At 48.6% G+C, this 14,078-nt stretch overlaps 1 protein-coding gene and 1 pseudogene across 3 annotated transcripts in view; one reads left to right on the forward strand and one right to left on the reverse strand.

The window, feature by feature from the left end:
* Traf3 (TNF receptor associated factor 3) overlaps positions 1 to 14,078 on the forward strand; it is a 92,028-nt gene that overhangs the window by 49,501 nt on the left and 28,449 nt on the right. The gene's annotated exons all lie outside the window — the stretch shown is intronic.
* Positions 5,123 to 5,942, reverse strand: LOC147822880 (non-histone chromosomal protein HMG-14 pseudogene; annotated as a pseudogene).

Genomic DNA, 14,078 nt, shown 5'->3' on the forward strand with positions numbered 1-14,078 from the left:
GATGGGTTATCCTTCAGTGGGGCCAGCAGACTCTGGCCTTTATCCCCACCCTGGAACACAGAAACTGCCATTGAGAAAGAAAAAACTGAGCCTGCCTATTCTGATAACCTCTTACAATAAGGTATTTATTTGCTTCTTCATGGTAAGAAAATTATTAGTGGAGGCTGGGGATGTAGTTCAGTGGTTCCACTGCCTGCCTCAAAAGCGCAAGTCCCAAGTTTGATCCCTGGTACCAAAAAACAGAAAAGAAAATTATTACTGGAGACTTCTGTTTGCACCGTGATAGAATAACAGGGACTAGATTTATGCCCACCAAGACTAGGGTCTGGCAAATAGTGTACACTTCAGGAGGCACCACAAACCTCTGAAGAAAAGCCTTAAAAAGCAGCCAGAAGAAGAGATGCCAGAGAACAAGGCAGTGGGGACAGCAGGCACCTAGCCAGGTGTGGTGTGAGCCAGAAGACGATGGATGGAGCTTTACTGAAAGAAGAGGTCTGTTGGCTTAGAGTTCTGTACCTAATAAAAATGTCTCTCAAAAATGAAGGTGAAATGAAGAGATTTTTTTTTTTGGCCAAGAAAAGCTAACAGAATTTATTGTTAGCAGAGCTGCACTACAAGAAACGTTAAAGGAAGTTCAGGAAGAAGGAAAAGGTATTGGATGGAGATGTTTACACAATAGAATGAAAGAACCAGAAATGGTCAGTAGATGGTTAGCGTTTTTACTTTTAGTCTTTTATAAAATTGACAGTTTGAAGCATAACTATTGTATGATGTGTCCTTCAACACTTGTTAGAGTAAATCACAGCAGTGCCAAAGGTGGAAGGAGAAATGGAAATACGGTGTTAAAAGGTTCCGTGGTGTCATAAATTAAAGATGCTTATTATGTGAGGGGAGAAGAAGTATGAATTGCTGACATTGGAAATGCAAGCGTTTATCACTAGAGGTCATACAGACATTCGGAGGGTGATGAGGAATACCATGAATACTTATATGTCAGTAAATGTGACAACTTCAATGAACACGACTACCAAGACCACTCGAAATAGAAAACCTTCAACTTTATGTATTAAAGAAGTTGAATTTGTAGTTAAAATACCTCAAAAGAAAACTTTTGTTCAAGTGGCTTTGTTGATCAATTGTACTAAACATGTAAGAAACAAAAGACGAGTCATCTGACAAAGCTTCAGATATTGAAGAGGAAGAGCTCTCTTCTGAGTCATTCTGAGAGCCCAGCACTGCCCTGACAACAGGACAGACAGAAGATGTTAGGAGAAAGCAAACTCCCCAGAGGTCTGCAGTGCCCACCAGGGTCCTTCGAAAGTCATAGCAAGTCAGATCCACATGGCCGGCTGCAGTAGAGAGGCCGACCCTAAGGACTAAGCGAGGCTATCTCACAACAAAAGGGTGGTTTAACCCTGCGAAATCCACCCAGTAGCTCACTCTGCTCATAGACCGAAGAAAAACCACAGTAACACAGAGGTGGAAATTTGGACAGCACCGAAGGCGGGAGATGGAGGAAATGGTGCGGCCCAGCACTAGGTAGCTGGAAACAGGAGAGGACCAAAGGGCAGAGCAATGTTTGAAAATAGAATGACTGAAAAATGTCCAGAAACTATGAAAGACAGCAAACCAGATTCAAGATGCCTCCAAGAATGGAAGGATAAGTCAAAAGAAATCCACGCCCAACAAACTGAAACTGAAACTGCAGAAAACCGAGGAGGAGAAAAGCTTAGATGCTTGTTCAGAGGAAAGAGACCTACAGAGGACGGCAGTGGCAGGCTCCTCAGCTCCTCAGGGAAGGTGAGAGGCCGTGCAGGAACAGCTGAGGAGCTGAAAGGAGTTCGTGTCTCAGGGTGACAGCTCGGGTGCACTGTGTACGCACCCCCACCCCAAAGCCCAAGGGGAGTTGGAAAGTCTGTGAGTGGGGTTAATGGCTTGGGGTCCTTGTTCCCCAGCAGAAGGGTAAGACTGCCACACCAAGACATGGTTGTTTCTGAAGTACTAACTGAAAGAATAGGAGCAGACTGTGCAGCTTCCCAATGACTGAGAAGAAGGGACTGAGGTGACACAGAACCCAAAAGAAGGCAAATAGAAAGCCCTCGGTAAAAGAGTAGGTTGAAATCTGTGTATGAGTAATTACTTCCAATATCAGTGGACTAAGTGTTTCAGTTAAAATACAGAAGTATCAGGTTGGTGCTTAAAGAACTCCAAATACAGGGTGTTTACAAAGGACCCATCTAGAGCAAAAGGATTCAGAAATATTGAAAGTGCAGCGGTGAAGAAAAAGAAACTCTGTACACCAACCATGGTGGGATTATGTGGTGCAGAAAGCAGACTTCAGGGCAGAAGCGGCACGGTGGGTGAGGCCATTTGCTTCTCAAGTGAGCAGCTCTAGGCGCTGCTGCAGAGGCCCGGATGCCAGAGCTGAGACCAGTTCTTTCCTGCTCACACCAACCCTGGTGCAGGTGCTGCCAGCTGCCGGACTGCTTGCTGCCCATTGGTCAGTTGGGGATTCAGGCACCTTGGACCCCATGAGTGTTCATCACTGGGACCTTGGCTCACTCTACAGAAGCCTCTGCCCATGGGGAAGAGAGCACACACAGGGGCCTAAGCTGCCTGCGCCTGTGTCCCGCTAGGCTCAGCTCACAGGGCCAGACTGTGCCGCAGGGGAGGCTGGGAAATAGAACCCAGCCACATGCCCGGAAGCAGAGGGCTTGGCTGGGGGAACACAGGCTCTGCCAGTTTGTGAGGGTGAAAGTTTCAACCAGAAAGGAAGTCCTAGTAATTCTAAATCTGGATTAAACCTAATAATATGACATCAGAATGTATGAAGAAATTGACTTAGATTCTAAGAAAAAGGCACATTTATAATTATGCGGAGCTTTCAACAGACCTCAGTAATTGATAGAAAAAGCACACCGAAAGATCAAAAACCACAGACCTGTAAGGATCAATGTTTTTAGTAGGATCAATAGTCTTGTCTGATACATACTTTTAGAAAGAGCATTCCATCTAAGAACAGATACAGATATTTGCATACTGAGGACATAAAAACTGGCCAGTCTTGGGCCATAGTGCAAGTCTCAGTACATTTCAAAGCAGTGTCAGATATGGTACAGATCATAATATATGACCTCTGGAATTAAGTTACACACAAGAAATAAAACATAGTTGTAAAATTCCAAGAGTTTCAAAGTAAATTCTTTTATATAACTCATGGGAAGTTAGAAAATATTTTTAATTGATAATGAAAACACTGTACATCAAAATTTGAAAAATGTAGTCAAAGTTGTAGTTAGGGGGAGATTTATAGTGTAGAAAGGCTGAAAATAAGTAGGCTAACCATCAAAATTAGGAAAAAGCCAAAAAAAAAAAAAAAAGCCTAAAGAAAATAGAAAAAATAATAAGACAAGAGTGGAGTAAAGAAACGGACAGTCACAGTAGAAGAGCTCAGCAAGGGCGGATGTGGCTCTGGTGGAAGGCTGCCTGGCGTGTACAAGTTCTGGGTTCAACACCCTCTGCCATGAAAGAAAGAAATCACAAGGATGTTGGAAATAGCCTCATGCCAATACATTTGAAAATTTGTGTGAAATAGATACATTTTTTTACTAGTACATTTGTAATATATAATTCATTCATCATGACAAATTTCTTGGAAAATGTAACTTACTAAAAGCAACAGAAGAAATAGGAAGCCTTAACTGCCCTGTAGCCACTAGAAATGTGTAGATTTACAGAAATACGAATGAACGCATATTGGGACACGCATTTACTGCACACGTGTCTTCCCATGTGTTTCCTTAATTGACCCAGACCGTTTCTCTTGAGTACAGGATTAAAGCCTGTGTTTCCGAACCCGTGATTATGCCCGTGGGGGCTCTTACTGGGATTTTAAGGAAGCAACCTCAGCTGTGGTGAGCGGACAATGGTCCATTGCTCAGCCGGTCAGGAACCCCAAGCAGGACTGGCTGTGGGGCTCCAGCTGCCGGCCTCCCTCCAGCCTCCTCCCTGTGGCCCCTTCCCGGTGCTCCTCACCCAGTTGGCTTGAGCTGCAGACTCCCGTCCACTTTCCACTCTGTAGGGAAGAGTGAGGACTTGAAGGTCCGAGGTGGGACAGAGACCACCCTAGCTGTGCCCTGGGTTGTGTGTTAGCATGGGCCGGGACCCTTGGGGACAGGCCAAGTCCCCTCTCCTTGGCCACAGGCCGGCATTTGTGTCCAGGATCTGAGCAGCGAGAAACTGGTGCTTGGCTCCACAGTTCAGTCTCCAATCCGGTGATTGTCAGATGTACAGTGAGGAGTTCTTCTTCCAGAATAACTGTACAATTCTGTAGAAAAAACTAATTCTTAGGGTACCACCCCGCAGCTGTTCAGTTAGCGGGAGTTTAAGTCTGACAAGTTTGGTTGAAAAAGTTGAGCAACAGAAGTTCTCTTACACCCCTTCCCAGGAAGTGTAAATTGTTTTGTTTTGTTTTGTTTTTGGTACCAGGGATTGAACTCGGGACCTGGCGCTTGCAAGGCAGGAAGCGGAACCACTGAGCTAAATCCCCGGCCCTGGAAGTGTAAATTGTTACAGCTGCTTTGGGAAATAGTTGGGCTTTATGTAGCAGAAGTTGAACATATACTTTCCCAATAACTGAGCAGCAATCACTCATTAGGTACATACTCCAGGGAAATGTGTACCTATGTGCTCGAGGCAGCTGTTCCAGAAGATCTTAGTAGTGTTCATAATCTGCTCTGCAGCAGAAAGTGCCCAGGGGATAGAAGAATGGGTAACTAAATGATGGAGGATGTACACTGTGGAATAGCACACAGGAAGGAGGATAAACTATAGCTACAGCAACCATCATGTTGAACAACAACAAAAGCAAGAGGAAAGAATATATACAGAGCCGGGCACAGGGGTGTGCACCTGCTAGCACTAAGGAGGCTGAAGCGGGAGGGTCAAGGCTAGCTCGGGCTACATAGTGAGATCCTCTCTCAAACAAAACAAAACAAAAAACACATAAGGTAGGATTCTATTCATGTCAAACTCAGAAGCAGTCAAAATTAAATAGTGTGTTAGGCTGCTCAGCTGGGTGATAAATCTCTAAAGAAAAGCCAGGAAATGATAACCAGGAAAGTTAGGCCGTAGTTTCTGCAGGGCACAGAGGGACTTAGGGTCGGAGGGAGACACCAGTGTCCTGGAGCCTGGTGACGCCCGGCTGTCTGTCTGGGTGGAGGTCATTCCTCCATCTGGGGAGTGACCTCATAAAACGGCACACCAGTCCCTGCCCTTTTCTGTCTGTGTGTAATACTTGATGGCAAAGTGACAAGAATCAGACTTCATGATGCACGCGTCACTCAAAAACCGCAGATATCCACAGCCTGTGTGCATGTAGAATGGTTAGAGTGTCATTTTACAGAGATGTACACTTTGAAATTGTTATTTAAATTTTTTTGGTTTTCCTGAGAATTGACCGGAGGCTGCGCTCTCCTTGTTTTTAGTTTCCCCGTTTTCCGTGGGCAAATCTTCCTTAGGTCCTTGATTAGCCATTTCAGCCTGTTTTCCTTTTGGTCCCCTTTTCCCTTTTGGTTGCACTTTTTTGTCGGAAGATTTATCCTTTCCCACTGTCTTTTTTGGCTTCGTTTCCACTTTTGCAGGACCAGGTTTAGCCGACAGCTTCACTGATCTCCTCTTGGGCTCCTCCTTTGCTGCCCCTTCGGAGGAGCTGACCTTCTTCTTGGGCATCTTGGCGTCGCGGGCTGTGCGCACACGGGAGCCTTGCGGAGCTACACTCCTCGGCTGCTGCCGTTCCTCCCGCCGCCAGGGCTGCTCCATCAGCGCTTTTAATATTTTATTTTGAGACACGGTCTCACTAAGTTGCCCAAGCAAGACTTGACTTACGATCCTCCTGCCTCAGCCTCTCTCAGTTCTGGGATTACAGTGTGGTCCCCAGGCTGGCTCTGGTTCCTCCTGCTGTCCTTCGGGTGCAGGGGCTAACTCTAACCCTAGGGATATCCTGCCAAGCTGTTACTTTCAACTCGCTTGACCCAGTTCTCTCTGAGCCATCCGCTGGTTACACAGTTAGATGCGTTCGTTTATTTCCTTTCACTTTAAGGAAGAGCTTCTTTTTAATTTTATTTACTTTATTTTGTCGTGCTGGGAACAGTACCCAGGGTCTGCTCCCAAGCCCCTTATCCTGAGCCAGTCCTAGCCTTGTAGTTTTATTTACAAGTTTACCAAACATCTTTGTGGATTCCAAGTCAAGTTACTTACAAAATGTTGCCTCCATTCCTGATCTTTCTACTGTTCCCTCCCTCCTTGATGAGTAACTTAGGAGTCTCACTGCTCATTTCTGAGTGCATGTTGTGCAGGCTGCACACAGGCCCATGTCTTGGGCCTCTCACACAGGATTGCCCAGCTTGTGTTCAGAGGAGAGGCTGAGTGAGTTTGGATCAGAACGTGATCAGAAACTTTAAACCCAGGTGGGAGCGGGGAAGTCTGCAGAAGAAACTAAATGGAGACAGAGGTGCAAGCCAGCGTTTTCTACAGTCTCGTGTTTCAAGCTGCACGTTGGCTCTAACATGAGAAGCCACTTCTCCGTGGGCCACAGGCCCGCCACGTCCCGGGAAAGTGAGCCCTGCAACTTCTCCCAGTGCCCATTGCAGCCCTGCCCCAGCTGGGCTGGACCCAGAGGCCTCCTGGGAGAGGTGCTCCCCACTGCCAAGGCCCACAGTGTGGCCCGAGCACTGGGCTCTGCGCCCTCCTTCCTGTCCTGGCTACAGGACCTGGACCCCAGGCCAGGAGAGTGCAGTGTCTGCACGGCTGAAGCCTGGAATGGGTGACTTCTACAAATCGCAAACCACACAGCAAGGGTGTTGGTATCACAGGGCCCTGAGTGGGTCCTGTCTTCAGAAAGGTCGGCAGACCACACTTTGTCTGGGCGAAGCTGTCAGCCTAGCAGGTCAGTCTGTCTGCCCCCTCCCTGTCCGTCTTTGCACAGGGCTGGGATGGGTGAGCCCAGGCTCCTCTCTGCTCTCCTGTCCTGGGCGGCCGGTCCCCATCCCGAGGTGCAAGGGGCCGGGGTGTCCAGGCCGTCAGCGAGCCGAGGGAGTTCTGGATGCGGTTTCGTTGGCGCCACACCTGTCTGTGCTGCTCTGCTCTCTTTCTCTTTGTTTTGGCATCCCCTGGTTGCTGCTGGTCTGTCCCGGGACCGGGTGGGTGTTGGGCTTGTTTTTCCTGCACATAGGTTATGCTGCATCCTTTCTTGCTGGCAGGAGCCCTTGGGTTTAGTTTTCGGATGCTTCCCTCTTTTGGTTTCCCCATCCTCTGGACACCCTTTCTTTTGTTCTGTTTTTTTTTGGTTCTGGGGATCGAACTCAGGTCCTTGTGTTTGCGCATCAGGCGGCGAAACCACTGAGCTAAATCCCCGGCCTGGACACCCTTTTGTTAGCAGTTGTCCTTGTGTTTCCAGTTAAAGTGCAGCTGAGCTGGAATCGCAGATGCGGGGAACCTCAGGTGATTCCTTCAAGCAGCAGCACCAGAGAGAGGGAGGCCCATCCACACGTGGCCTCACGGGGTAGAGCAGCCTCTGCCAGCCAGGATTCTGAGCCTGCAACTTTTTCCTCAGGAAATTAGAGATGCCCTATCATTGGAGAGAAATGGGGCCTCAAAATACAATAAACTCGAGCCTAAAAATGTAGCAAACAGCAGTTAGTTAATAATGGAGCAGTAATTCTGCCTGAAGGAGACCGCATCCCCAGAGCTTGGGTACCAAGAATTCCAGGCATGGTCCAGGACACCAGCCTGGCTGTGGCTTCCGCTGGCTTCTGCTTGGCACCGGGGCATGTGTGGCACCCGTGAGTCCCACCAGGCCCTTTGCGGCGACTTCCTCTGCACGCTTGGGCAGTGAATCTGTTGTCATACCCCGCGGGACACTTCTTCACTGCCTGGAAGCAGAGCTGTACCCACTGGGCACCGGTGAGGATGAGAAGGTGCCGTAGTGGTAGTGGCCTCGACTTCTGCCACCTGGAGCTGTCTGTGCCCAGCTCTGGCCATCGTCACCCTGTCACTTCCCTGAAGCAAGCTGTTAGACCTTAGCTCGCAAGTCCCCAGGGGCGGCCTCAAAGCCGTCTTGTATGTGCTTGAATTGTATGGTTTTTCTTCAGCACAGTAATTATCAATACTAATCAACTTATGATCGATGCATGTGAGTTTTAGAACAAAGGTAGACTTTAACTTCCTGTCCCTGTGTAAAGCAAGTGGAACAAGGTGTTTGTGGTTAAGTGAAGAGCTATAATGAGAGGTTCTGTAGGCCCCCGCGCTGAGTGGCTCCAAGGATGTGGCTTTGCTTCTTTCTTATCGCTACTCTCAAACGGCCTGCAGGTGGAAGCCACGATGCAAGGATCCCCAGCCTGGCCGCAGCATAGTCCGAATGACCAGATACGGTCACAGGTTAGAAATGACCATCACAGGGCTGGGGATGTAGCTCAGTGGTTCCAGCGCCTGCCTCGCAAGTGCAAGGTCGTGAGTTCAGTCCCCGGTACCGAAAAAAGAAAAGAAAAGAAATTACCATCACAAATACCTTAGAAGAAGAGTAGTTCACTGGACCTGCCTGGCAAGTGCAAGGTTCTGAGTTCGATCCCTGGTACTGGAAAGAAAAGAAAAATGTTTTGCTTCAGGAACTTCTTTCGTGTGGTGGTTTTAGTTCAGAGGGCTTTGAACGTCGTGTTTCTTTGGAGCATGCTGTAGGATCTGTTGCCCCGGCCCAGGGGCAGACAGTAGTGGGTGAGGGGATCCTGCCAGCCATCAGCAGCTGTCACCAGAGCCCACGCTCCATGTGGTTGCTGTCCTTGGATGTCTCTGCTTTTAGTTTAAAACATTATCCCCCCAAAGTTAGTTCTTCGAGGACTTCTGACGTCCTCGCTCTACTTTCCACTTTCCCTTTAAAGTACTTCCAGCGGTCAGGGAGTCTGGCTGTCAGTGGGGACGGGTGTAGCACAGGCCCAGCTGCCGCGAGAAGCTGCAGGCTGGGCGATGAGGAGGCTCACCCTCATCCTCACAGATCTTTTTCGCTAAGAAAATTCTTTTTGCATTTTAAAATATGAGATAAAAACTCACATAATGTAAAACTCCCCTTTTGTAGTATTTTAAACGTGCCCGTCCATGGCTTTAGTTATGTTCACATCACGCAGCCGTCACTGCTCTCTAAGTCCAGAGCATTCATCACCCCAGAGGGCCTCACCCTCCCTGGGCGGCCGGCCTCCTCCACCCCGGCCAACTCCTGGTAGCCACGAGTCTCTTCCTGTCTCTGGATTGGCCTGTTCTGGACCGTCCTGTACACAGACATTTGCTTCTCACTTCTGTCACCAAGCACTGGTTTTGCTGCATGAGGCAGTGTTGTCAATGCTTCATTCCTTTTCATGGCCAAATAATGTTCCCTTAATGGATCTGCCACATTCTGTTTCTCTATTCACCACTTGATGAACATTTGGGCTCCTCTGCTTTTGGCTTTTACAGGAGTGCTGCCACAGACATGGTGTGCAGGTGTTTGTGTGGGCATACTTTTTCTGTTCATTCGAGGAGGGGAACTGTGGGGTCTGTGGGACTGGTGAGCCCCCAGGATGGGCCTCGAAGCACCCACCCGCTTACACCCCCACTGCTGTGTGTCCTTGCCAACACTTGGAATTCTTCATTTTCTAAAATTTCAGCCATTCTGTCCCTGATGGTGGTGAAAACTGCAGTTTTTAAAATTGAGGTGAAATTCGCATCATATCAAATTAACCATTTTAAAGTGAACAGTTCAGAGGCGCTGCTGGGTTGGCTGTGTTGTGCAGCCCCGATGTTCCTCGGCCTGAAGCAGAGCCAGCCAGTCTGGATTCAGGTGTCCTGTGGGTGTCTGTGTGCGTGGGGTCATGGAACGCACGCCCTTTTGTGTCTGGCTTGTCTTAGCCTAAGGCTTTCAGAGTTCATCCATGGCAGTGTGAACTGAAGCTTCCTCTTCGTTAGGGCCGAGTGACATCCCATCCCACACAGATCACGTCTGATGTACCCGTCCAGTAGGCTCCACCTTTTGGCGCTTCTGACCCTTACTGCTGTGAACGGGCGTACGTGTGGTCTTTAAACACCCGTTCCGTTCTTTGGGGTCTGTATCTTCAGGGTGGTGCCTGTTATGCTTCTGTTGCGAAGTGTACATTTGGTCTCAGTCCTCATTTCCAAGCCTACGACTCCGACTCCCACTCCGAGGTTCTTGGAGTGTCTGAGGTGATGATGACTTTATCACTAATGGACTGGCCAAGGACTGGCAACCCTCTTGTGTCTCCAGGGTGCGGCTGGTTACTCAGAAGTGCAAGGCAGGCGAGGAGGTTTGGGCCCTCAGCCCCACCCCTGACCCCTGGGCCAGGCTCATCCCCAGTGGCAGTGTGCCCCAAGCCTTCTGCATTCCCTTCCGATCTTGGCCACGTGCACACCGCTGAACGGTCCTGGTGAGTTCTCAGGTCCTGTCCTGGTGAGTGCCGTCGAGAGGCGGGGCCAGCTGGAGTGTCCCCAGAAGACCCTGGGTGCATCCGCCCACGGACATGGGACAGGACCTCTTTCCTTTTATTTAGGGTTAGTTTCTTTCAGTGATGATTTATGATTTTCATTGTACAGACCTGCTGCTCTTGTGTAGCTGCTCCTGGGTATTTTATTCTTCTGGATGCTATTCAAGATTTTCTTAATTTCACTTTTACATTGTCCATTGCTAATATATAAACTTACTGCTGACTTTTATTTACTACTGTTACATCCTATAACCTTTTCTTTCTTTTTTTGGTACCGGGGATCAAACTCAGGTCCTTGCGCTTGCGAGGCAGGTGGTAGAACCACTGAGCTAAATACCTGGCCCTACATCCTATAATCTTACTAGACAAGATTATCGTTTCAGCTAGTTCCTTATGAATTCCTACAAATGCGATCATGTCATCTGAAAGTAGAAATAGTAACTGGACATGGAGGTAGAGGCAGGAGGATCACCACAAGTTTGAGGCCAGCCTGGGCTACATAATGAATTCAGGGCCAGCCTGAACTACAAAGCAAGACCCTGTGTCAAAAAACCAAAAAAAAGGGCCAGGGATTTAGCTCAGTGGTTCCGCCACCTGCCTTGAAAGCGCAAGGTCCTGAGTTCGATCCCTGGTACCAAAAAAAAAACCCCAAATAGTTGTACTTCTCCTTTTCCAATATGGATGCCTTTTATTTCTTGCATAATCAAGAAATAAAACCGCCAACAACCGCCAGGAAGGGATTTGTTGAAGAAAGGCTCTGACATGAAGCACCCCCGTTTTGCCAGCCTACCTCATGCCCCCGAGGAGGAAGACAGACCCTGTGAGGACCGGGCCCAGCACTTGCAGATGTGGGTGTTCAGAGGGTGACCACGGTGCCGGGGAAGGGACACCCGGCCGTCCAGAGTCAGGCAGCTCCTGGCCTCTCTACTCCTCCACGGGCCCTGCCCTGCCCCAACTCCCTGTGGCACCCCGTGCATCTGCCAGGTTGCCTTCCCAGCCTCCTGCCAGTGGGTGTCTGTTCACCAACACTTCCTCTGCCGGGGTTGGAGTCACACTGCAGGCCAGCCCAGGGCGTCCGGGCCATGTTTTGGTGGTCACCCCAGGTGATCCCTGTGCTCCCCACCCTCATGATGTGGGGCAGGCCAGCCCCCTCCTGCCCGGCCTCCAGGCTCACTCAGTGCAGGTGTTGGTTGCAGAGTCCTGGACCTGAGCAGGGGTTTGTGGTGTGGTGCAGAAGGGCCCGGCATGTGGCATTGGAGCGCCCCGCTCTGGTCGCGCCATGGATGGCGCACACGTGGCACCTCTGACAGGAGGAAGCCCCTCCAGCCCCGGCCCTGGCACTCGTCCTGCCTCTGGATCCCGTCTGCTGAGGAGATTCTTTCCCCCCATCTTTCTCTTAGAGCAATTGGCTGACAGATGGCTGGGTTTCCTTCTGGCAATGTCGTCCATGCCTGTAATAATGGTCTTTGATGGTGCGCACTCCCGTCACCCTCCGGGCTCTCTCATCTTTGAGGGGCGACTTCCATGCTCATGATGTTTTTCCATCGTACCCGTCTCCCCATTACCTGTCCTTGCACTCCCAGCCTTATGCCCTCTGCTTTCTCGTCATCTCGTAGGCTCCACACACTCGGGAGAACAGGTAGTGTTTGTCTTTCTGAGTCTGGCTCATTTCACTCAACCCAAGGATCTCGGATCCATCCATTTTCCTACAGATGACAAAAGTTTGTACCTCTTTATGGCTGAGTAACCCACACAGTGCAAACCACCACATTTGCTTCCTCCATTCATCTGCTGATGGGCACTGAGGCTGGTTCCATATCTTGACACTGTGCATGGTCCACAGTACCATCAGTGTGCGGGTCTCGTGTATGCTAAGTTCCTTTTGGGGGTCATAAGGTAAGTGGCACGGGTGGATCAAATGTTTTTTTGGAATTTCCTCCCTGATTTCCACAGTAGCTGCACTAGTGTACACTTCCACCAGCAGTATAGGAGGGCTGCTTCTTCCCCACAGCCTCGCCAGCATCTCCTGATTTTTGTGCTGACAATGCCCATTCTGACTGGGGTGAGATGGAATCTCGGTGTCATTTTGATTTGCATTTTTCTAATAGCGAGAGATGTTGAACTTTTTTTTTCACATACTTTTGGCTGCTTGCACTTCTTCAGTTCATTCACCCATTATTGATTGGGCTGTTTGATTTTTTGGTGTTAGTTTTTTTGAGCTCTTCATATATCTATATATATCTACAGATATATAGATATATAGATTTTTTTTTGTACCGGGGATCGGACTCAGGTCCTTGCGCTTGTGAGGCAGACGGCAGAACCACTGAGCTAAATCCCTGGCCCCTCTTTATATATTTTATATATTAGTCCTCTGTCGGCAGAGTAGCTGACAGATTTTCTCTCATTCTGTAGCCCAGTGATGGTGAATAGTTTAGAGCTGTCAGTGATACAAACGGCCCGCTCTACACCCGTGCTTTAGATTTGCCAACACCGCTTCGCCTGTCTCTGCTGTTAGCTGTTTCCCTTGCTGTGCAGAGGCTTTTTAATTTGCTGTTGTCCCACTTGTTGATTCTTGCTATTATTTCCTGTGCTGTTGGAGTCCGATTGTTCTATCCAGGAAGTCTTTGCCTGTGTCTATGGCTTCAAGTGTTTCCTCTGTTTCCTACAGCAGTTTCAGAGTTTCCGGGCTGAAGCTGAGGTGTTCCGTCCATGTTGAGCTGAACTGTGGAGGGTGGGAGAGGGATCTAGTTAGTGTCCGTCTTCTCCAAGGGCACGTCCAGCTTTTGTAGCACTGTTTGTTAAAGTGGCTGTCTTCTTCTCAGCGAATATTTTGGCTCCTTTGTCCAGCGTCAGATGGGTTTCTTGTGTCCTCTCTTCGTCCCACTGGTTGCCAGTACCATGCTGTTTTTGTCACTGTGGCTCTGGAGTGTAATTTGAAATCTGCCACTGCTTCGCCTCCAGCCTTGATCTTGTTGCTTAGGACTGCTTTGGCTATTCCGAGTCTTTTGTGCTGCCATATGAATTTTAGGAGTGTTTTTTACAGTTTTGTGAAGAATGTCATTGGTATTTTGAAGAGGATTATGTGGTAATATGGCCATTTTAATAATACTCTGACAGTTCTTGAACATGGGATCTTTCCATTTTCTGCTGTCTTTTTCTCCAGTTTTTGAAATTTTCATTATAGAAGTCTTCCACTTCTTTGGTTAGATTGATTCCTAGGATGTGTGTGTGTGTGTGCTGTTGTGAATGGAGTTGCTTTCCTGATTTCTTTCTCACCTAGTCCGTTATTGATGTATAGTAAAGATACTATTTGGTGGGGTTTTTTTTGGTATTGGGGATTGAACTCGGGACCTTGCGCTTTCCAGGCAGGCACTGGAATCACTGAGCTAAATCCCTGGCCCAAGATACTGATTCTTTAATGTTGATTTTATAACCTGAATTTATTTGTCAGCTGTAAGTCTTTTGGTGCAGGCATTAGGACCTTGTCCTCTGCAAACAGTGATTGACTTCTCCTGTTTAGTCCCCTTTTCTTTGTCTCGCCTGATTGCTTCA

Source organism: Heterocephalus glaber, unplaced genomic scaffold, assembly GCF_053883595.1.
Source record: "Heterocephalus glaber isolate CG9 unplaced genomic scaffold, H.glaber_assembly_v1.0 deba00001608, whole genome shotgun sequence".
In the NCBI taxonomy this organism is placed as follows: domain Eukaryota; kingdom Metazoa; phylum Chordata; class Mammalia; order Rodentia; family Bathyergidae; genus Heterocephalus; species Heterocephalus glaber.